The sequence below is a fragment of the Podarcis cretensis genome (assembly GCF_951804945.1).
Source record: "Podarcis cretensis genome assembly, chromosome: 7".
In the NCBI taxonomy this organism is placed as follows: Eukaryota; Metazoa; Chordata; class Lepidosauria; order Squamata; family Lacertidae; genus Podarcis; species Podarcis cretensis.
In genome coordinates, this window is record NC_137176.1 from 76,172,102 (window position 1) to 76,198,202 (window position 26,101).

General features: G+C 40.3%; 1 protein-coding gene across 7 annotated transcripts in view; it reads right to left on the bottom strand.

Annotated features, from left to right (window-relative positions):
* TRPS1 (transcriptional repressor GATA binding 1) overlaps positions 1 to 26,101 on the bottom strand; it is a 245,911-nt gene that overhangs the window by 38,668 nt on the left and 181,142 nt on the right. The gene's annotated exons all lie outside the window — the stretch shown is intronic.

Consider the following 26,101-nt stretch of genomic DNA (forward strand, 5'->3'; position numbering starts at 1 on the left):
AATTTGGTGTGAGCGTGTGAATGAGGCACAGAAGGAATGGGTTGTTTCCTTTCTCAGCCCCAACTGGCCAAAGAGCAGAATCACCAGAATCAAGTCATATAAGGCCGTCCATTTAAATGCTAGCAAGGTAAGATGGAGAACTTTCGTGTTTCATCTAAGGCTGACTTGAAAATTTTGCCACCAGTAATCCCAGTTAACAGCACTGACTCATAAAACCCCTGCTGGTTGCAATTTTACAGACATAGTTGTGTATATGAGTCCCACTGCTTTCAATATAACTTAAATACAGGTTAATGGCACAGGATTGTAACAATTGACTATAATAATGCAGGAGATGGAACTGAGAAAACGATACGTCCACAATTCACCATCACAGATAGGACTTGAGAGATTTCCTTGGTCAATCTAACTTGTCATGCACCATGAGCATAACATGCCAATTCAAAGTCTTTTGACTTCACAATGTAACTGAGTTTTGGAAACAATTGCCCAAATTGCACAGTATGAGGTGGAAGACTGAAAATGGGGCAATTCCAGTTTTGGATACTCGCCCACCTTTAAAAAATAATAAAAAGGAATGAGAGTGAAAGCCCTGCATATAGAAAACTTGTACATTGGAAATAAAATAGTTAGTGACTCTCTATGGTCTCTATCTGAAATTGCAGGGTTCAGAATTGTATCACCTCTGTTTACCACCTCATTTTATACAAGACCTGGCTCTACATGTAGCATAAAGAAGTGGTTGAATAGACTGGAATTTACTAGTTTGGACTGCAGGTGAGAAGCGCCATTTTCTAAAGCTCTCTCATGTAAAAAGTCCCCTGCAAATTAATCAACAACCCCCAAACAAAGCAGCACATGGGAACTGCAGTGCTAACTTTCCTATTTTGTACTGGAAAGCATTAAAAATGTAATATTTTACCTGTGCATTACCATCTCAATATTGTTTTATTTTACCATTTTAATATGACAAAATATGGTTTTATTTTTTCTTATTTGTTGTAAGCCACTTAAGAGATCATTTTGGTGTGACGTGGCATATAAATATATGAAAATGTCAAATGCATACATCGTATGACACTATCACCTCAAGATAACACTGCTGCTGTTGCATGTGTATACTGCTTATAGAATGGCTGTATGTCCAAACAGATATGCCACATCTAGTGCAAATATGTTAGATGTCAATCAAAAAATAAAATAAAATCCTATTTCTATTTCCTAATCTGCAAAAAGCTAAAAAATATCATGGTCTTAACTTGTGCAAAATTTCCCAGGAGGTTATTTCTGTGGTAAAATCTGTTTGCCTTCTGAGGGTTTTCCCCAATTTTATTGGCTTTTACACAGAATTTGTTCTACTGTGTGTAAGTTGTTTTGACATATTTAATTCCACAAGGGAACACTAGCCTCTTGATCTTTCATCAGTCCCTTTGAGCTAACAATATCTGTGCTTGATTACTTCATATTTTTTAATAAGTCTCCTAGCTACAAATGTGATTTCATTTTATGAGCACAAGATGATAAGCTAATCAAAGTTACTGCCATACTGATGTAACTAAACAATGGGAATTTTAGCCTTCAACAATAAAAATTCTGTTGAAACAGAAATGGCAGGATGCTGCTGAATGGAACTGTAGTCCCTTTCTACCACTTTATTTTGTTCCAATTTTTAATTTTTAAAGCTATATTCTTGCTTATAATTACAAATCGAATGCAAAAAGATTTCCATGAAAACAAAGATAAAAATGACTATGGAATTATAATTGCAAAACCTCTTCAGAATTGCACTTAAGTCACTTGATATAAAACCAGCCAACCCTTTAAAATGAAAGGCTCACCAAAACTGTATTCTTAATCATTAGAGTACAACTTGTATTCAATTAAACAAAAGGCATATAGAAGAAGGGGGAAATGGGGGGGGGGGTTTGCAACCTTTAACGGTGAATTAAGATAGTAAAATATAGACTCCACAATAAATCAGAGTAATATGAAACCATAATATGTATTAGAAAACTGTAAACCCTTGCTCTATTCAGTAAAGGTTCCCCAATTTAATACAAATTTACATTGCCTTTGTCTGTTTTCTTTAACTCTCCCTTATTAGCACTTGTCTACTAGATGCTAAGAACTGAGAATGTGTGTCTGGGAATGTTTAGCTTCATCTACTACCGTAGAGGAAAAAGTTATGAAATTTGGGACTATATGATGGAGCAAAAGTGAAACATTTTTGGTTAGGAGTGCCAAAGTGGAATTCATACGATATTTTGCCACAGTGGTGAGGTGGTACCATATTATTTTTTTTAGCATGTGTTGAGATAATGAATCACCAAAATCTGTCCCTATTCATATTTTGAACCCTTTTCTAAAGTAGACTGGCTTCTATGCAATTGGTCACTATGTCATTTTGCATTTATCACATCACTACCATGTCAAACCAGTGATGTAATTTACACTAACAGTTCATAAAAGTTTAATATCCTTGTGAACTTGGATACCACCAGTTGGACCAAGGATTTAACCAATATGGAACATTGCATTTCCCAGGGAAATAAATTTTAAAGCTTCAGCTAGTTTTTGAAACACTAGTAACTTATTTAAAAATGTTAGCAATGATCGAATATTAAAATAATACAAAGTAGTTGTAAAAAACAATTACAATGCAATGATAATTAGACTGTGTAATAACAGATAAATGAGCAAGTCATTTAAAAGACCAGATTGCTTATATCCATCATAATTATAGCACATAAGGAGTCTTCTGTACACTTCTGATTTGGGGGAATAATGGGATTCTCCCTCCAACACAAACATAGTCGAAAAAAGAAAAATTGCATGTATACAAAAGAGATAACTACATATGATCATTTCAGGTGTTCTTGGCTCCCTTTTTCAGCTATACAACTTTTTTCCAATTTGAAATGAATGCAATTAAACTCTTCCAATTCTTTTGAAGAGTAACAGTCCTTTCTAAGATCTTTCTGTAGTACATGTTAACTATTTTAATATTTGGTTGGGAGCCACCCAGAGTGGCTGGGGAAACCCAGCCAGATGGGCAGGGTATGTATGTATGTATGAATAAATACATACATACATACTACAGTGGTTTTACAAAGGCTAACGTAAGAAGTTACATATACCTGCCAACTCTACACCTACTTTCTCAATAAGCCCACAGTTCATCTACAGCAGCCTTTCTCAACCTGTGGGTCCCCAGTTGTTGTTGAACTACAACTCCCATCATCCCTAGCTAGCAAGGCCAGAGCTCAGGGATGATGGGACCTGTAGTCCAACAACATCTGGGGACCCAAAGTTGAGAAACACTGACCTACAGGAACCTGGTTTATGTTGATTTCTGTTGTTGTTCCCTGCTCAGAAATGACCAGTGCAACATCTCCAAGTAACAGCTAGATGAATGAGACCCGTGATCTCAGGGTCATGGGTTTGAACCCCAGGTTGAGCGAAAGATCCCTGCATTGCAGGGGGTTGGGCTAGATGACCCTCGGGGTCTCTTCCAACTCTATAATTCTGTGGTACAATCCATTGTTGTCAGAAGGGAACAGATAAGCTCAGAACCTATTAATAAGCATTGCAGTACTGGAAGCAGAGATGCAAGGCCACGGCTCTGCAGGTTCCAGCCTTATAATGCTAACTCAGTCCTGCTAATCATATAGGTCAATGTTCAGTAACCTTGTTAATCAGTAGCTGGTAGCAGATCAGGTTAAAATAAAGAATTCTTTAAAAAAAGGTTCTGAGAAATTGGCTAGGACACCCCCACCCCGCCCCCTGCAAACAGGCCACACCCTCCCTATCATTAGGAATCCAGTGGCATCTCTTGATTAAATAGCTCGTTAATATGGCTGTCTATAAGTACAAATCTTCCCGAGCAACAGTGTAATATGTTTTTAAGGAGGTTAGGTTTGAAAAAAGAGCATTATAAATGTCACATTTACTTCCAGCTGGAAGTGTGTGACAATACTGTATAAAATGTTGAAACATGCTTTCCTTTTGTTTTACTTTACTCATTTTTGTAATACAACCCTGGTTACTGGAAAATGCCTTACAGCTTTATTCAAAACACATGTTCGGGGGGGGGGGGGAGAATCTGAATGGAGAGAGAGAGAGAGAGAGAGAGAGAAAGAGAGAAAGAGAGAGAGAGAGAAAGAGAGAGAGAGAGCCTTTGACTCTTTCTGGTACATCTAACCAATATATCATTTGAGTGTGTTGCACTTTTTTTCCTCATGTCAGGCCCACTTTTATGTCGTTAAGATTTATTTAAACTAGTTTATTATATAATGAAGCTTGTCAGATCATAAGAACAAAGTCAAACAATATGCTCTGTATCAAAGTGCAACGTTTAACATAGAAGTTTAAGTATACATATCAAGTGCAATGCAATCAAGAAAACTTTAATCGAAAAATGCAAATGGTTCACATTATTAGAGCCACATCTGTCCTTTGAAGCACAATTTGGGATGTTTATCAAAAGCTACAAGTAATTATATTACTCCCTCCCACTGCACATATCTTAGCCACAGATTTCTTAGACTGAAAGCCTTTTTGATTTAACTCCACGGTCTTAAAAGGATCAGTATAGAAAATAAAATAAATGCGCGCGGGGGGGGGGGGGGGGGATATACCTGGCCTTTCAGATCCTTAAGGCCTGCGAAAGTGGCAAAGAATAATATAAGTGCAATAAGAACACAATTTACTGTATCAAAAATTCAGCATGAGGCAACTCGAGGGGGTGTTACTGGGTTTAGTTTTTATTATGCATTTTGTTTCTTTATATTCTGTTTTTATGTCGTAACTGCCCTGAGACCTGCAGGTATAGGGCGATATACAAATTATTATTATTATTGTTATTATTATTATTAATTCTGCTGCAGCTTCTGAAACACCTACACAGAACAGATTTTAGCTATCCAGTTAAGAAGCTACCATGACATGTACCACAATCACAAAAAATGTGGGTATTGGAGATTCATCAAAGAACACTCCAAACAATTTATTTTCCCTGTGAGTATACATTTAAATTTCATCCAAACTAAATTTCTTTCCTGTTCAGAAATTGCAATCAAAGTAAGACAACAGTCCTTCAAGAGTCAAACATCCCAAAATAGGGGGGGGGGGGGGAGAGAGCTTCCAATTTGTTCTACTCTTTACTAACTATACTACAAAGGGTCTTTCACTTGTACATAATTTGATCGTTTTAGCTGCAAGAGCTATATAAATATCTACCATTGTAAATGAATGTTCAACCTCAGCTTAAAAAATAATTACATACTATCAATGGGAATATGTAATTTACAGGCACATTCAACAACAGTGTATAGGCTAATACTTTTTATTACACTCACTAGAGCTGAATGAAACACTCAAACTATTGGATTCATTAAAACCTCATTCTTTTGCCAAAAAAGGGGGTGGGGGTGGGAAGGGGAGGTCTTTTATGAGTTCCTGGAAGTGTGTGTGTTATATTTAGTTCTTGTGAGTGTAATAAAAAGCAATACCCTGTGAAACTGACATTCATTACAGAAAACTTTTAGAAGTTACAGGACTATGTTCAATATTGTGGGGGGAGATGCCAAACAAATGTAGCTGCAGAGCTAGCCTTAAAAGCTACACGGCAAAATGTACAATTAAGGTACATATCCTGCTTATACTGTATGCTACTAACTCTCATTCATCATCTTGTACTTTGACAGAATTCCAGTTCTGAACCGCTTATATTTTATGTATCTTGTAGTAAGTTAAGTGTCTGAAGAAGGAGTTGACTCATTAGGATGGGCAGCTGAAGCCATGGACCTGCGGGTTAGAAGAGGATGGCTGAGGGGAAGGGATGTGAGTTATTTAAGGGTTGTTGTTTCCTTCAACCTAACAATCAACTGAGAGTTGAAACTTACAGAAAAGTGCTGTGCTTTGAAACCCCAACCATCAGGGTCTTCAAAGCACCTGAAACTCCCTTTCTGGCCCTGTCTCAACTTCAACTGCCCCACAGTTGATCATAGCATTGGATTATGTAGTCCAGGGGTCAGCAGGGATCCAGTCCACTGTCCCTCAGACCTTGTGCGGGGCTGGACTATATTTTGGAAAAAAATAATAATGAACAAATTCCTATGCCCCACAAATAACCCAGAGATGCATTTTAAATAAAAGCACACATTCATGTAAAAACACGCTGATTCCCGGACCGTCCATGGGCCGGATTTAGAAGGTGACTGGACCGTATCTGGCCCCCGGGCCTTAGTTTGCCTACCCATGATGTAGTCCAACCCCCTACAATGAAGGAATATGCAGTCATCCCATACAGGGATTGAACCTGCAACTATGGAACTCACTTGCCTATGGATACTTTATTTAGACTCAGTTTTCTTGTTACTGTGTGGTATAGTGGTTACAGTGTTGGGATTAGGACCTGGGAGAGACCAGAGCTTAAATCACTACTCTACTCTCTGAAAGACTTTGGATCAGTTACTATCTTTCAGCCTACCTCACAGGGTTGTTGTGAGGATAAAACAGGGGAGAAGGAGGGAGAACCAAGCACGTCACCATGAGCTCTTGATAGGAAAGGTTGGATAGAAGAAGAAGAGTTTGGGTTTGATATCCTGCTTTATCACTACCCAAAGGAGTCTCAAAGCGGCTAACATTTTCCTTTCCCTTCCTCCCCCACAACAAACACTCTGTGAGGTGAGTGAGGCTGAGAGACTTCAGAGAAGTGTGACTGGCCCAAGGTCACCCAGCAGCTGCATGTGGAGGAGCGGGGAAGCGAACCCGGTTCCCCAGATTACGAGTCCACCGCTCTTAACCACTACACCACAATGGCTCTCAATGGAAATGTAAGAAAATGTTTTTTGCTGATGTAACAGTGCAATCTTTGCATGTACATCCCTGGTAATATACAAGTAATAAATAATAAGATGGCTGCTGGAAGCTACGTCCACCTGCAGTTACAGAACTAGTATGGAACTGCAAGATGCCTATGATTCAAAGCAGGAACCAAAGTTAATTGTGATGCAACAGTGATCATCCATAAGTAGACCCTTTCCATATGCACAATTGAAGCATTATGAATAGAATCGTAATTGATCCATTAATGCCAAGAGCTAGAATAGTAATGGATTGATGAAACATTATTCCAGTTATGCACAGAAGTTTTACAGTGCTACAATAACAAGACATAAAAGCTTCAGTGACAGAAAGTGTTGGGAACTCAACATAATCATAGTTCCAGGCAGGAAATTCTGGCCAAGCATAATATCTTTAGCAATCCTTGCCCAGTCATTTAATTAAAGAAATAAAAGATGGAAACTGCTTTTTACTGAGGCCATTGGTCCACCTAGCTCAATACTGCTACTCTCCAGGTTTTCAGATAAGGGTCGTTTCCAGCCCATCCTGGAGATGTCCAGGATTGAACATGCAAAGCATCTGACCCCCACCCCAACCCAATGAAAAACCCAAATGATATCCATTGTCAGCCTGGAAATGGCTTATATCAATACTTGAAACCCATGTACATTCACACATGCAGAATTATCACGATCAATGGTGATTCTCATGTGTGAACGAGATCCTCAGCAAGATCTTTAATATAACATTAGAATTACCATAAACATTAAGGTACTCCTGCAATGGTTTCCAGAGAAACAGTTTACAAAGTGAGTCATCAAATATCAGGTGTTGAGCAGTCAAGTGGTGGGCATAAATGGTGATTCTGAATGCTCTAACAGTGGGGGCAGAATCTACACAATCAGAATAAAACCTGCATTTTTACTTTTTGTGGGCCGGATGTGCTATGCTTGCCTGGAGTCTCAGCTATCTATCATCAGCCTGGGCCTGCTCCAGGGTTGTTGTGGGGGCCTTGCTCCCAGGTAGAATCCCACCTCCATCACTGGGATCCACTGGGCTTCCCTAGCAATAAGTGCAGGGAGTGGCAGGCAGAAGCACAGTTCCAAGCAGTGCTGGACTTGTTGCTGTTTTCATCTCCAACAATACCTGTGATACAGCACCACTCCAGAGTATTTAAATTAGAATGACGGTCAGACACAGCCACCTATGACTGCTAAGCTCAGGAGTGTCCAATATGGTAGCCTCCACATGCTATTGGACTAAAACTCCCACAGAGGCTGATGGGAGTTATAGTCTAACAACATCTGGAGGGCTCCACATTGGCCACCCCTGCTTAACAGCAACAGACTGGATTTGTGATTTGAAGTGGGAACCATCAGAGTTGCCAGCTGTTCACCCTGATCACAGTGCCTGGGTCCCAGCCAGATGCTCCTATCGGCCCTGCCTTGAGGACTCAAAGAGTAAATAGCCATTATATTTCAATATCATTCCTCCCCATGAGAAAAATGTTTTGAATTGCATTATCTATTTATCTATATCACAATCAGCACACCTCATATTTGGATAGCTCAAACACACTTTTTACCTCTTGCACCGGAAAATACTTTCTTTTAAAAATGTGTCACAGTAAGAAAAATGCAACCTGAAACGATCACACCCCTTTCTCTGCACACATCATCTGCTCTAGGCAAAGCTCCTCTGAGCATACATAATTCTGTTTCTCTCTATAGAGGAGTGACTTAATTATCCAACTGAGTTTAATACATAAGACAGAATTACCAACCTCAGCAAAGGTGGATTTTAAAGGGAAAAGGCCAAGCTGTGAATCATGCCTGCATGCAGGAGGAAGGCTCCCTTATGGGTGGGTACTTCAGGTTTATAGAAGACATTTAACTTTTAAATGTTTATATTTCACTGCTCACTAACAGTTCTTCCATGGCACACTTGTGTACACCAGTACACGTTCGGAAAAATGACTGGAATAATACTTCTCTGTCCAAATGCTGTGAGATTTATAGGTCTTGTAATACCAAAGAGCGGATTTTAAAAAGTATTTTGTTCTTAGCTAGCCACTGATGGGTCACAAAAATTCAAAATGGATACTACATCCACTGAGAACTAAAGGGTGTTTTTTTAGGTATGGGGAAAACGCTTCCTCTGCCACCTCTCTTTTCCGTACTGGCTCCATTCGTAACACTTCTAAACCCTAAAATGTAACTTATTTAAAAACTTCTTGTCCAGAGCATACATTTAAGCTCCTTCAGGTTTTCTTAAACTTACTTCTGAAATGAATTTGTGCTGGTTTCAAAAGTTTACTGAACAGCGATTTCATCTCATGGTAACAAGGCCCCATTCATGTGGTTCATGCAGACCAATCCTGCAAAGTGAGACAATTTTAACCAGGAAACAAACTCTAAATCAGCTACGTAGTAATTGGGTAGAGTGACAGCCAACCTGCCAAGCCATCTTTCCAATCAAGTGATTTGCATTCTGTGCAATCTGCGCAGTGACAGATTTATTGCCCTAACATACGTGTACATACCTGTTTGACTCTGCTATCTAAAAGAACAAACCACGTTCCAATTATCAGAAGGAAAACCAGACAAAGTAGGTTTTAATGAGCCCATAAAAACTTCAGTTTTTTACTCAAGATTCACTCAACACCCTCAGTGATAATTAACGAAGGACATTCTGCTCTCATTCACACTCAAGTTAATAAATCTTATCAGGATATCTTGACATGCCCCAAGGGAAGGAGGAAGAGCCCACCAATAAAGTTGGCGTGCTGAAATTCCCACTGGGACCCCAAATCATTTTTCACATTCAGGAACTGCTGTTGAAGCGCTCCCCTTTGAAATGGTTTGGCTTACTGGTTTTGATGGGACAATGACCATATTATCATTTATCTTTTCACATGGTTCCAGTAACCACAGCACAGCTTTTACAGTGGTACCTTGGGTTACATATGCTTCAGGTTACATATGCTTCAGGTTACAGACTCCGCTAACCCAGAAATGGTGCTTCAGGTTACAAACTTTGCTTCAGGATGAGAACAGAAATCGTGCTCCAGCGGCGCGGTGGCAGCAGGAGGCCCCATTAGCTAAAGTGGTGCTTCAGGTTAAGAACAGTTTCAGGTTAAGTACAGACCTCCGGAATGAATTAAGTACTTAACCCGAGGTACCACTGTACTTAGTGTTTGTTTGTTTGTTTATTAGTTAGTTAGTTAGTTAGTTTCTCCTGAGTAAGCCACCTAGTTTGATCCTTTATCTTGTGGTAAGCAAAAGACCAAAAAATACAGATATCTCTTAAATTGTATCAAGTCAACTTTGCAATGTCAAAACTAAAAGTAAGAATAACACCAGAGGAGTTTCAACAGGTGTCAATCGTTTATCCTTGCAGATGACACTATGTGGAACGTGGGTCTTACCTCGTGATTGTTCTACATGCCAACACTAACCAACATACAAAAATATTACATGCTGTGAGAAAGAAGCTCGTGATGAATTGCACTACATGTTACAACAGGAGAGCTGTTTGAAGTGCTATTCGTGTCATCAGTGTAACATCAAAGTACGTACATTCTAAGTAATTTGGGCTGCAACAAGCTTTGGTTTGATAAGTCCAATAAGTTTTCATATGGAGGAGCCTCTGAACGAGTATCTTTCAGTCCAACTTGAAATCATTTTTATCTGTAGCTATTGCGTGTCTCACTTGGAATGTTCATGTGATGGCTAAAACGAGTAAAGCACCCCTGAGTCACGCTCACATACATTGATCAGGGGTTGCATGCAAAAGAGTAATGGTCGTGAGAGTAGTTTTCAGGTCTGTGCCATAAGTGGTGACCCATAATTCTTGTCAGCAGTGACCTGGGTATAACTAGGAAGTAGCTTGTTGGATGTAGTTGTATGCATTCTACTGTGACAGCTACTCAGGGGAAATTTTGTGGCCTGGGGAAAAAAATTCCAACGTTGAAAAGGATTAATACAAAACTAAGATTCAGCAATTTACACCATTAGATTAGAAATGAGATGATGATGATGATGATGATGATGATGATGATGATTTTGACCCTTTCTCCCAAATGAACCCAGGGCATCTATAAAACATCTAAAAATAATTTCAGTTTAGATGCAGACTGGGAAAGATTTCTGCTTGCAAGGTTTATTGGGAAAGGAAGGTTCTTCATAAGGCACTCAAAAGACAACAGAGACAGCTAAAATTTAATGGGAGGGAATTCCAAAGGGCAGGTGTCACAACAATAAAGACCCAATTCCTATATTGTGTGGAAAGAACCTCCTGAGAAGATGGTATCTATAGTGATCAATTGTGTATAGGGGTGAAATGATATTTCAAGTATACACAATCTGAGCCAAAACTTAAACAAGAAGATTAAAAGAGCATAAAGTCAAATGCAGAGTTCAGTTACAAATAAAACCTGATGAAGTTCTAATGCCCAATGCACCCTCACTCCTCAAAAGCTTGGGCACACTCCAATGAATCAATAGTTTAATTAGAACTTAAAAGTCTGAACCAGGATTAATTTTTAAAAATGGGTGGGTGGGGTGGGAGTTATTCAAAACAGATAAGAGTTGCCATAAAAACATGTTTTAAGAACATCTGGGAACTAAGAGTGGTAACAGCTAAAGTTCATTTGATGGTTTTTGAAAAGTTGTAAACTGATTAATGGAAATCTTGTCATTAAGCCGGAATTGGTAATTATTAACAGTAAGAAATCAGAGTGTTAATTATTTTTCCAAAACACTTAACAGTCAAAAATGGAGCCAATTAATCAGGCACCTATTCAGCACGCTGGCTTTCCCTGTTTCCTTGCCACTGCACGTCTATTTTGAAAGAAAATAGATTTTTTGTAACAAACAAGGAATCTTGATTTTGGCTGCATTTGAAATACCAGAAAGAATTCCCTTTGCAATGAAATTTAGGGCAGCTATTGATTCGCAGATATTTCAGTCTGGTCCTAGAAATATTTCTAGCTACCTGCCTCTTTCTCCTTCTCCATCTTTCTTGCCAAGCAAGGATTTAAAAATGGAAAAAAGAGGCTACACAGCAACAAGGTCAGCTTCTTTCTCTCTCTCCATGCCAAAAGACTATCCAATGAGGTAATGGCTTCTTCCTGGGAACTAGATATATTTTTTAATGTTGTTATATAAAAAAAACCCCAACCCTTTGTTGTTTGCCACTCCAGACTTCTTTTAGAGGAAGGGTAGGATAAAAATCTAATAAATAAATAAGTGTTCATGTTTATCAGGTCCAGGTACTTCCAGTCCGCATTTTCCTCTGCCACAAACTAAACGCTCCTCCAGGCAATCTGTTTATTAAGCATTCATCCTTATTTGCTTGCACAAAGCTTACATGGCGGTTAGACTTTCTGGTCTTCATTGAGCATTTGTTCTGATTTGTCCTTAATATCTCAGAGTGCACATCCACAAGCAGTGGCCATAGAAAATTGGCTATTCACAGATACCAGACCTTTCAATGTGATTTGCACATCTGTAAACTTGTCAAAAGAAACAGCCTACGGGCATGGGAGGGGGTGGAGTGGGTGCTGCGTGTGTGAAAGACAAAAATTTCTGAGCAACATTTTCCCTTCTTTTTAATCATGTGCACAATCACATCAACATTCCTTTTAGTTAAAGTACTGGGTAGATTAGCTGGAGGCCCCCTTATAACTGACGTTAACTGGCAGGCATTGTTGGTGCTTTAACTAAATTCTGTTAAACAAAGCCTCCAGCTAATTGGTTGAGTTTCATCTTTCATGCACATAGCATCTTCCCTCACATATGCCTTGGGGCCATCTCTTGTTAAGAGACTGCAGATATGCAGATCACATGACACAGCCTTGCAAGTGTGTGGCTCTGGATAGGAAAAGCCAGGTTCCTGTTGGCACTGCTGCATGTGATGCTCGGTCATACTCAGGCACAGGACTCCTTTATCTAGATTGGAGCGAAGTGCCTTTCTGCAATTAACTGGTCTTGGGCAACTCAAAAACCCACACCTGGATTTTGAGCCTCCACTTGCTGCAAAATTTACTTCTGTAAATTCCATGGGGACTCAACAGGCAAATTAGACAACAAATGGCTGGTGTTTCAAGCTGCAGTCCTCCTGACCTGTAAATTAGCCCCATGGAGCTCAAAGAGGCTTACCTCTGAGTAGACAGGTATAGGGCTGCACTGTCAATGAACCTCTCAAAGGCAAATTATGGGCCTGCTTATACGAAACGATGATTTAATAATAAGCTTGACCGTGCAATCACAATGATTGTATGAAGCACGGATTCACCGTCCCGTTCCATCTTGCAGCCTCCTCCTATAAATCTGGGTGGTGCTGCACAGGATGGTGTCAGATGTCATCTCTTAGGGCTGCTCATCTGGCAGCTGTGATCACAGGAATCCCAAGATTCGACAGGGATAGTCACCTAATACTGCGCCTTATGAGCACAGCTGTAGCAGCAGCCGCCAATTGTGTGATTCATCCCTAAGAGGAAAAAGGCTTGTGGGTTATTGCTATTGCCAGTTCTACTCCCATCATTAGTCCAGCACCTGGCTCTGTGTTTAAAGCACCCATCAAGCAAAGCAACACAGGAAGAGGAGAGCAGGTATCACTGATTCCTTAATCTGAGAGCTGCTGCAACTTATTGCTATAAGGGGTCCTTTCTAATTTACTTCTCCAGCAAGTCCCTCTAGTAAACATAGTCTTTAAAGAAGGGAGGGTGGGAGAGAGAGGAAAAGCAGGGATGCTGAAGTCCATCGGGAGGCAGACAACCCTGCCTTACTGACGGCAATGGCACAGTTCCCATTATCTTTGACAGAACAGAAGCCGTCCCCATGACTCAGAATCTTGGCAAGCTCTTGCAAAATTCCACGTGACTGAAAGGAGAATTACTTTAAAAAAGAAAAAAGGGGGCAACACACACACCAAAACAAAATTGGACTCAGTTTATGCATCCGACCATTCCTTATGGAAATGGAAACTAAAGTTGTGTGTCACAACATAGGTAATTTGTGGTTATTTCTCTTTGCCGTTCATCTGCAGCAAAGTTATTTGCCGAGTCAAAAATTTCTCTCTGAGATACCTGTGTATGTGTGTGTTTGAGGGTGGGGTTGCGGCGGAAGGGGATATGAAAACAAGAGATATTTAATTAAAATAGGAAGGCAGATGGCCAGCTTTTGTTAAATGAGTTATTTTGCACACGAGTCACACACTGTTAAACATTTACATGTTTAGGAACTATATACTGCAGATGGAAATAACGCACACGTTTTGAAAAGAAGTCCGCTGAGTGCAGAATGCCTTTCTACAGAGACTCAATCCTAAAGCACTTTTCTGATTAGCCGGCCACTCCTTTACGGACACGGCAGCACGAATACCCTGGCAACTGAAGCCATCAACCCAGCATGATTCCCGTTCAATTCAGTGGAGAATACATCAAAGCAGTAAAGATTATACCTACTTCTGAAACTAAATATTTGATTTTTTAAAAAATGAAAAATATTGTAGTTACAACAATTTAATGCTTTTTTAAAGAGAAAAAGTTATTTAAATAAAAGAGAATGGGGCTACAATCTTAGCACCCCTTATCTGGAAGTTTGTCCTAATGAACTAAGTGGGACATAACCTCTGGTTAGGTTTTCACTGTAAGCCTGTAAAACTGCAATCCTATACAAACAATGCTAACTTATCTGGCAACAAGGCCCATCGAGTTTAGTGTCTATGCAGAGAATTACACTAGGTGGGTGCTGAACTACAACTCCCATCATCCTTGGCCACTAGCCATGCCTTGTGGGGCTGACAAGAGTTGTAGTTCAGCAGCATTTGGAGGGCCAAAGTTTCCCCGCACTTGGGCTATGCTGGAATCCAGTGAGGAAAGGCCTTAGGCAGGAATCAAATACCCATTTAAACTTCAATGAACTCTGAGAATATAGAATCCAAGCATGCCACATCTGTTCTGACAATCTGTTAGTAAGGATTGGTTGTGTATCACTCTGTGTTTATAGCCACAATAGGGTATTTCCAGACCTTGAATTGATTCAAGAGTGAGACTTCAATCCTATACCTACTTACCTGAAAGATAAGCCCCACTGAACTCAAGAGGACTTCTGAATAAAAAACGGGTAAGTGTTCTGTAGAGCAAGGATTCCTGCTTGCACAGTAGGACCTCAGCTCCCCCTCTCCCTGCAGACCTCCTAAATCTGTTATGCCCCTCCCCCCAAATTTTGGGAAGAGTACGGGGCACAGATTAGGAAAAGAGAGTGGTGTAGTCCCATTTTAATGTATTTTTAATCTTTTGTTGGAAGCTGCCCAGAGTGGTTGGGGAAACCCAGCCAGATGGGTGGGGTATAAATTTATTATTATTATTATTATTATTATTATTGCATGGATACAACTCTTACTTAGTGCTGCAATGAATTCAATTTTACAGTAACAAAGATACTGAAAGACATGTGATCTGAAAGAGTGGGTGTGGGTATGAGTGTGTAAAGCACACTCTTGAGCCTTACCTAACTTACATCTGTGGCACATGTTCACACATGATAACACGACCATTCTCATTCCGCAGAAAGATGAATTAACCCCTATTCTCCTGGCCCTTGTCAAAATGCCTTCATAATCTGAAATATGAAGTTCCAGTCTATGTGTGATTGAGCAAATATCATTATGCCCAAACTTTTATCCTAGCTGATAATTTGACTTGACAGAATGTCTCAGATAATTACACAGCTGCTTTTGCCATTGGTTGCCATAGAGCAAAGTTTGATGACATTGGGCTATGGATTATGGGTTCTAACAGAGCTAATATGGAAATGAATCAAATCTGCGTTACGGAAAAAAATACTGGTGGGGTGGAATTCTGATGCAACAGCAGGCTAATTTTTAAGCAGACTGTTTTCCAAACTTTACAGAAGAAACTGGCAAATTTTGAAAACAATCTTTAGGAGACATCAATGACCAAACATCCTCAGCTTTGCCAAAAGCACTTATCTTCCTTCTGTCTTTTTCACACCCCTAGGATGTAGGAGGCAACACACTTTGGAAGCCAAGAAACAGAACAGCTAATGGGAAATTACAAATCAACTAATTTCCCCCCTCAGATTTGCTTTATTATTTAAGCGATGTGTGCATGTTTAGAATTGTTTTGTGTTTCTAGCGCGAGACAACACTGGCAAAAGGAGGAGGCATACTGGATCAGGGACAAAGCATGATTCATCAGGTACAGGTTTGTTTAGAGTGGAAAATTGGGAAATTAAGTGCTTCAGGTTTTCAGCAGCATTTATGCACCAGTTTGGAATGCCACAAACCAACGCATACAAATCACAATCTCTCTTTCATAAATGATCAGTCACAAAATGGCTGTTCCCCACCCTAAGTCATTGGCTGATTGACAGAGATGTCACACACCCATGAACTTTCTAGTCAATGAAGAGGAGGTGCCTGTAATGGCATCTTGACAATCTGACACAAGGATAAGAACCTTAAAGGTAAAGGTAAACGGACTCCTGACCGTTAGGTCCAGTCGCGGACGACTCTGCGTTTGCGCCGCTCATCTCGCTTTACTGGCCGAGGAAGCCAGTGTACAGCTTCCAGGTTATGTGGCCAGCATGACTAAGTCGCTTCTGGCAAACCAGAGCAGCACAGGGAAACACCATTTACCTTCCCGCCGGAGTGGTACCTATTTATCTACTTGCACTTTGACGTTCTTTCAAACTGCTAGGTTGGCAGGAGCAGGGACCGAACAATGGGAGCTCACCCCGTTGTGGGGATTCGAACCGTCGACCTTCTGATCGGCAAGCCCTAGGCTCTGTGGTTTAGACCACAGCACTTAAGATAAGGAGCCAAATTTCTAGCAGGAGTAAGGTTTTGTGTAAAAGGAAAAGTTGTAAATGTGAAATCATCCTTCCAGTGGTGTCAGAAATCAGCTTCTGTTAACTTTGGTTAACCACTGATTTTGCACAATTCCTCTATGTAATTGCTTCAATGCTGCCCCCACTGCCGCCACGCCCTCAACACACACACCTGGTTCAGGAATTGTGGATCAAATTCAGAAACAGTCTGCAGACATCACAGGGAGCATTCTAGAACTTCAATTTTACTCTTCGATATATCAAGGCTCTGTAATGGAGGTATTCCTCCTCCCTCCCCCAAGATTCCTTTCTGTGAAGTTCACCACTCAAATACATTCAAAACCTTTTGAAGGCATAATGGACCCTAAATAGTTCTGTTTAATCTGTTTTCTAAGTTGGTTAATGGTGTTTTATAGAAGGTGGTTGTTTTACTGATGACATGTTGATTATTTTATATAATTTATGTTGCAGTTGTGATGTTCTGCTATGTTGTTTATTGTATGTAAGCTGCTTTGTGACTCATGTGAGTGAAAAGCGGCAAAGAAATATAATAAATGACATGAGATGAAATGGAATGGAATGCTCGCAGGGACTGATTGGAGTTGCAGTCCAACAATATCTGGAGGAGCACAGGTTCCCCATCTCTGCATTAAACAATTATTTAAAAGGATGTGCAGCGGATGAAACAAACTATAATCTGGACCGCAATACCTCAAGGACCACTTCTCCCCATATAAACCAACCCATTCTCATGAACTCCTCTATGACCTTTCAATGAAGGGCAGTATAACAAACAAACATAGGAGGAGCACCACAGGAACTTTTGATCTGGCATGCCATTCATTCATACTTATCCATAGTTTGTTTTAAATTATGGTTTAATGTGACGTGTCAGATGGGCCACCGAGAGGCAGCAGGTCTCCAGAGTTGATGATGAAGATGTCAGTGCTGATACTAGGAACTTCTTCAAGGAAAGCATACAGTCTACCATTAATCCAGTGCTACAATTCACACAGCATAATTTACAATAGTGATTCCATATAGCGCTTCAAAGCAACTTTGCTTATTTTGCTTGTGCAAGAGGATGCATTCTGTAGGTAGATCAAATCCTTTGAATTTAGTTTCAGTTTTGCTCACACTAGTGGAAAATAGCCCTTCCATAAGCAGGAGATGTCTTCTGCATGTAGACGAGCACATTTGGATCCAACCCATAGATGGTATTCGGTAACTTTTTTTTTTTTACTTTATGTTAAACTGTTCTGAGTTCCTTGCAGAAGAGTGGGTCTTAAGTGGAATAAATAATAAATAAAATGCCATTTCTAAGAGCATAAAAGAGAAGTCAGCCACAGAGCACATTTACACTGAAGCCATAGACTAAGTGCTATAAATCATTCCAGTACCGGAGACGTCACACAAGCCTTCTTGCAGATGAGCATATGTTTAATGTACAATCAGTTTTACTCAGAAGATTTCTAGAGCTTGAAGATACTAAATTATAACATAGACCTATGACCTGCCCAAGAGGGCAGAACTATTTTCCAATCCATCTTCTATGCAAAAATCTATCTATTTAATATGGACCATAAAATGTACAAAAGCGCTTGCAGATGACTCAAGCAGTCAAGCCAAGCCATGTGTGGTTCACTTATTCTTACCTTTGATTCACTCTGAATTTGTATGACTTGAATCTATATTTTTTAACAAATGTATTTATCAAATATACAAAATACTATACTAACATTTAATAAATGATATTAAATGCTATAATATTCTATAAAAATATTTTTACGTGATTTGATTAAAAAAACAGCTTCCTATTGTCCTGTGATTGTTAGCAGATCTCTGTTTTCTCATCAACAAAACTGAATGGGGAATAAAGGCAAATAACTTTGAAAGCATTACAAGATGATTTTTTAGATTAAGTTTCACTCTGTCTTTGTTACTCATGTCCATATATCTATTCCTATTGAATCTGCTTTTCACATTGTTTCTGTGATTTTGGGTAAAAATCCAGCAAAACGTAAGCCTGAAGCAGTTCCCACTCCCCTGTTCATCAAAATTTCCTATCCTTCTGAAATTTTGCAGGCTACTTTCTTAGAGGCATGCCATTTTCATGATAAAACTGTTGTCCATAGGATCAAAGGAAGGGAATTGAATCACCACTTCCAAAACCCAATTTAAAGATGCCTGGCACACAGACACACACACAAAATATTTGGATTCATTTGTCTATAATTTGGTAGACATGAGCCATTCAGGAGGTGCTCCCAAAAGGGGTGTGTGGGTGGGGAAGAATCATAATTTTAAAATTATTTCTCTATCCTTGTGAATGGAAGAGGCAGTAAGTTTTGCTTTTCTGAAATGAGATTGAGAACTGGATCCTCAGGTGAATTGGAGGGCCTCTGAAAAACATGTATCAACGTATGCTTTCCAGCGTGCTAAATTGTTCTCCAAACCTAATCTTTGAGGACAGTGCAAACCCCAAAGGAACATAAGAGACTGTGCCATACTCTGTCAGATTTTTGGTCTATGTACCTCAGTATTGTGGGACGCGGGTGGCGCTGTGGGTAAAACCTCAGTGCCTAGGACTTGCCGATCGCATGGCAGCGGTTCGAATCCCCGCGGCGGGATGAGCTCCCGTCTTCGGTCCCAGCTCCTGCCCACCTAGCAGTTCGAAAGCACCCCTAAGTGCAAGTAGATAAATAGGTACCGCTTTATAGCGGGAAGGTAAACGGCGTTTCCGTGTGCTGCTCTGGTGCCGGTTCGCCAGAGCAGCTTCGTCACGCTGGCCACGTGACCCGGAAGTGTCTGCGGACAGCGCTGGCTCCCGGCCTCTAGAGTGAGATGAGCGCACAACCCTAGAGTCTGTCAAGACTGGCCCGTACGGGCAGGGGTACCTTTACCTTTACCTACCTCTGTATTGTATAAACTGACAGGTAGAAGCATTCTAAGGTTACAGACAGGGGTCTTTCCCACCCCTACCTGGGAATGCTGAAGAATGATCCTCAGATTGAACCTTCAGCATGGAAGGCAGATACTATGCCCCTTTGCCAACAGGAATTCCTAATATTTACTGCTAGATGGGAGCTATGGCGTCTAGGGGATTTTTTTTTTTTTTTTTTTTTTTTTTTTTTTTTTTTTTTTGCTTCAGATGCCAAACCAGACTTAGGTACTATGGCTATACACTTTGAATTGAGGGCAGGAAACATTTGATCCTTCACCTAAAGCAGAAAAATATCTTGGACTGACCCTGGTAGGAACAAGAAAGTTTTGCAGAGTGCGAGGAAAAAGAAAGCTAGGCTGTTTTCACATGTAATCTCACCATCAAACTAGATTCAGCATTGTGCGAAATTTCCACGGCCCTAATGCATTTGAAAAAGCAAATAGCAACTTTTGATTTTTCTCTGTGGCAAGGAGAGAAAGAGTTAAACCCTACCTCCTTACTTGCCATGATCCTGAGGCTACCCCAGGCTTCCTCAGGGCTGCTATTTACATAACAAACGAACAACCAACCATGCACATTATTCATGCAATTAACGTCATACCTAGTTTGGCCCCCAGAAACACAACTGTCATGTTCAGATGAACTTAATGCAGTGAATCATTCTCAGCACTGCCCTTTTTCTTGAGTTCTAGAAAATAATATATCCCAATATATCTGCTTTTTCCGCACACCCAACATGCTAGGGAGATGTTAATGTCTGAACAAGTCTTTCCCTGTCCCTGAATCTGACATTATAAAACCCAAAAAGGACATTACAAAACCCAGACATGTTATAAGAGCGAGGAGAAGTCAAAAGGATTTTTGTGTGATGCACCTAAAACACTGGCGGGAAACTTTCTGGAGAGAAGGAGTTAAAACTATAGCCAACGGCATTCAACACATTATTTATTGTAGGAAATCTTTGGCCCTGTTTTACAATGAGGGGAAAAAGGACTCCATTAGCTTCCTACTTTTTTGTTGTTCTTGTTTAAAACTCAGAGGCTGTTTATAATAAGCTTAACCTTTAAGAAAAGATGGAAGACATCAATGCTTTTATAATTTAGTAATTTCATAATTCCAAGGCAAATGCAAGAAAAATGTTCTCTTTCCTCCTCCTCCTCCTCTTTCTATTGTAATGGGGCTAAATTAACTTAATCCAAATATCCTTGAGGCAATGAGAACATCCTTTTTCATCATGACAAGCCAAAACAAGTGCTGCTCAGTATTGCAAAAAAAGTTGGGGAAGGCAATCCTATCTCCATGTTTTCATCAAAAGATCCAACTCCTCCTCCTGTCTTTTAATCCATTAATTACACCATTCAGCTGCATCCCCACTTCTTCTGGCATGGAACACATTAGCTTTTGAAGCCAAAAGGGGTCTCATATAGCATTAAGCGAAACAAGCATTATTCCTTTGGGTTGTTCCTCCTCCTTCAAATTCTTACGAAAACAAACCAATACATGTATGGCTAACACTATAATATAAAAAAAATCAACACATATTGTTGTCTCATAGCAATTCCTGGTTGCAAATCATATTTTGAAGGAAGCAGTAACATAGGAAAATGTGTAATATAGCATCTTGCAGCTTAGTGATATGATCTGAAACAGCCACAAACGAATGTGGAGCAAGCAAGAAGACGATGGAATTTGCAGGTGTCCTCAATCTCAAATTACTTATGTCATACCTAGGGACAGGAAGGAGTTGATAATTTAAATATTCAGTCCAAAATAAATCCATCACTACTACAAATAATAATAATAATAATAATAATAATAATAATAAGAAGAAGAAGAAGAAGAAGAAGAATTTGTACTACAACCCAAATCACTACCCAGTATGTGCAAGGACATACCTGGTTGCAACAGCAGTGGAGTATCTCCATAGATGGCAACATTGGGTGATATTTAACGAAGTTTTACTCAGAGGAGACCCACTGAGATTAATTAACGTAACTAAGGTCCATGAATTTCCACAGGTCTATTCAAAGCAAAATGAAGCTGAATGCAACCTATTCAAATTATCATTAAAATAGAATAGCACGACAAATGGCCTCTGTAAAACTGTATCTTGTATTATCTTCAAAACTCAAAGACTTCAGAGTGAATGGCATATTTATTATCCACTCATTGTAGTGACAGAGCAGTGCCAATTTCCATGCTCAGAAAGAAAATTGCTGTCCCTGGTAAACGTTTATATCACTCTCTAAGGAAGTAATAATAATAACCCCTTTTGACTTGCTTACCTGCCAAAAGTTTCTAAAGCAAGAACAAAGTTCCAGTGAACCATAGCTGGGAGTAAATGTAGCTCCCCGCGCTATTTATTATAAACAATTTCGTACTAAAGATGGAAAATCAATATTACACACAAACAAAAGTGTTCCATGGAAAATGTTACAAGCAAGTTAGCATGCGTTCATTACAGTGTGATGGAATGCTGTTGCTGTTGCTTTTATTCTTTCTCTTTTCTCTCTTCCTTGCACATTTTTTTTTGTGAAGTCCCCCCCCTGCCGCCGCCCCCACCAAAGAAAAAGCTGCTAAAAGAACCATAATGACCTCTGTGTGTTCAAATGCCCAAAATGTAGAAGAAAAAAATATGTCTTGGTATTTCTGGGCAAAAGGCAAGTAGAAGTTCATTTTATATTAATTATATCTAGTTATATAGAACAGACAATGGTTAAAAACTGTCTAGGTCAAAAGAACGAAATGCTGTTTGCGCCATTAAATGAAAGGAAACTGAAGCTTTTTATAACTACCTAAAACTGAAAGGAGCAGTTTTGCCAAGATACTAGATCTATCAGGACCGAGTGGATTTGGACAGGGTGAAGCGTGCTAACTGAAGCCTGCTAACCTTAAGCTCATTTGGAGACACAGCTTAATTGACTTTCACCATGTAGGTAGAGCCTACAATCAACGAAAACATTTGTAAACTTCTCTCTCCTAAAGTGAAACAAAACAAAACCTGGTTTAGTCAACAATATGTCTGATACCAAAACCTGAAGCCAAAGACCAATGGGTAGGGAAATATAAAAAATGTTGATTACTACTGGCATAAGTTCCAGCATTCTTGGAGGTTTGGTGTGCATGTGTGTGTGGCCCTAGAGAGGGGCTCTCCCTAGCAGCCTCAAAGCTGTTTCCATCGTGTGCTAAAGATGCACCTCCTTACCCTGACCTTTGATAACTGAGAAATATTTTAAAGGTCAACCCTATTACAGTGGACCCTCTGGATGTGAATGTAATTCATTCCAGGGGTCCCTATGTACCCCGACAAATCCACAAGTAGAGGTGCCACTTCTGCACATGGAGCTATGCTTCTCCCCATAGGGCGAGACTCGGAAGAATACACTTCTGGGTTTGCCGCATTCGCAACCCGGAAGTTACATGTTCCGAAGGTAACATAACCCAAGAGTCCACTGTATTACAACTGTAAATTGTTCTAACTGATTTCAGTATTTCATTTTTACGTTGCTGTAACCTGCCCCGGACACTGTGCTGTTGTTGTTTCAGTTTATTTACCACCCTTTATCAGAAGATCACAGGGTGGTGTACAACATTAAAAACACATTACAGAACATCAATGTTAAAAACATAATGAAAAGCATACTGATGGACAGCCTAATGATAAAGTAATCATCATAATAACAGTCTTCTACCCCCCCCCCTCATACTTCCAAAGGCCATAGATTATTTAATAGCCATAGGCTTGGGTAAGGAGGAACATTCTTGCCTGACGCCTAAATATCTGTAAAGATGGCGCCAGGCGAGCTTCTTTGCGAGAGCATCCCACAATCAGGGAGCCACTATAGAAAAGGCCCATTCTTTTGTTACCAGCCTCCAAACCTCTCTGGGGTGGGAGCATGGAGAAGGGCCTCAGATGACATGCACACGAGTCCAGGTCGGTTCATATGGGGAGAGGCGATCCTTAAGGTATTGAGAATCTGAGCGGAGTAAGGGTTTATACTAGCACTTTGTATAGTGAACTTAAGTACAGTCAAACCTCTTCTTATGTCCGCCTCCATTTGCGTCCATTTCTCCCACGGCAAACCCAGAAGTAACTGGCGGGTTTGCCGCCGCCTGCGCATGTGCATGCGCAGGAGATCGCCATTTGTGCATGCACAGGAGTGGGCAATCGCCGCCCGCGCCTGAGCACAATGACGCCTCTCCCAGTGACCCATTTTGACCTCTGGACAGACCTCTGGACCGGATTATGGTCACAGGTAGAGGTTCCACTGTAATCTAATAAGAATAAGAATATCATCCTATAGCCTCCCAAGTACCAGAAAGCAGAAGATGGATGCCGCAGAAAATAAAATTATTTAGAGGTGGTAAATTACCCTCAATGGATAAATTGGTAATGCAGCTCCAGGAACTGTTTGCAAAACAGCAACTGCAACTGCTGGACAAGCTTATTAAAAAAAGCAAATAAGTGGAAAGGGCCGAGTGGTCAGTCTACAGGTTTCTTCAGCACATTTCGTTTCTACACTTGGCAAGGCGTATAGGAGAATATTGTTCTGCTGAGCCACTGTAGAAAGCAAATGCCAAATTCACCCTAAAAGAAGTGACCCAAATGTCTCTTGGGGGAAAAAAGTATGCAGCAATGGAGAACTATTATAGAAACAGTACTTCGCAAGAAGCACCTGCTGACAGAATGCAATAATAAAAAAAAGCAGGAGGAAATACAACATAGCATTTCTCCATCAACTAGGATCTAAAATTATATTTATATCTTCCCCAAAAATATCCATGCCTAGAATTTCATTAACAAACCAGGGGATTCTTGCCGTAACATCTCATTGTGGAGCACTAAAAAGTTAACAACAGAACTGTGGACTCCAGTGACCATGGCAACGGTAGCTAATTCTCCTTGTCCAATCATGGTGGCGATTCTCTCCCCACGGCTTGAATCAGTTACAAAACAAAATTCCTTAAAATATCCCCCCTCCCACCACACACACACTTTTTTTTTTTAAAAGCCAATAGCCTCACAGCTAATCTGCTAATAGGAAATAATCTACAGCTAATATACACATTCCAGGACAGCCGTGTGTTTTCTTAATACTTTGTTTCACGGGCCTCTTTCCAAAGAAAGCACAGTAAATATAGAAAACAGACATTCATTAAAAAAAATAATACTACCTGGCCATTAGTAATGCCAAAAACTTGCTGTAACTTGCACTGCTCTTAAATGGCCTGTTAAAACCGTCTGGAGGGGCAAGACTAGATGAAACAAATACAATGGAATTAGATCTGCAAAACCCTAGTTATCTATTGGGCAACACAGCAGTGTGCGAAACCAGACGTATGAATGCGCTTGAAGAATGCATGCGAGCATGAAGTGTGCACATGGGGGTTGCGCAGAGCTGTGCATGCCGGCTACACCTCCAGCTTTCCTCTCAGCTCTGTCCATGCCCTTCGTGCAATGAGCAAGGAGGTCTTAAGCGGCATCTCCGCATGGAGATGGGTTGTGAGGCTATGGCTAAGCCAAATGCTCAACGGATATCACCGCATTGGCCGTGGTTACGCACATCTGTGAAGCAGAAACAAAGATCTTGTCTGAACTAAAGGGACAAATAGTAGGTGGCAAGCAAGCATGGAATACAAAAATTTCCCCCTCCCTGCACACATCTGGATGCCCTGGCCATTTGGATCCCCCCTAAGTATGCGCAGGGATCTCTGGCAAACCGCCGCCATTGGGAAGAGCTAGGGCAGTGACATGGTGCCAGAGGAATGGCAAGACTGGCACCACTCCAGCATGAAACCCTCACTGCCCTCCACACGGGTAACACGTAAGTAGGGCAACTAATGGACTATTTTCATCTGTGAAATATGAGAAGTTTGTCTGTCTATCTGTGGCAATGTTCCAGATGCTGAAGCAAATTAGCGATCACTTTTCAAGCTCAGCTCTTCAACTTTGAGGGCTTATGTACCAATAGAAACTACAAAAGAACTCATGAGACTAGATGCATCCTCTGTCTTCTCATTCCAACAAGAGATCTTCAGAGCTACAAACACCTTGGAACAGCCTTTGGTAGGGACAAAAAGTTTTCATTTTCTAATGTGTCTTTTAACCATGGATACCCACAGGGAACAGTTAGGCTGAAATATGCCAATTTTGAAACTTCAGGCCAAACACAAAAAAAGAAAGAAGAGAGATGAAGAATGACACTTACAGGACAGTTTCTGTGATATCAGGTCTTCAGTCCCATCATTCTTCAGTACTATCCATCGGGGTTTTTGTTGTTGTTGTTCTGATGGCTGGGATATTTTCGCTTAAAAGAAAGCCATGATGAATGAAGAAGAAAACCAATTTCACTGTCCTACAACTTTAGTAAGGGATGTTAGGAACAGCAGTGTGGCTTTCTCCCCATTTCATCCCTTAAATGTTTTTTTTCGCCAGCAGAAGCACCACATATAA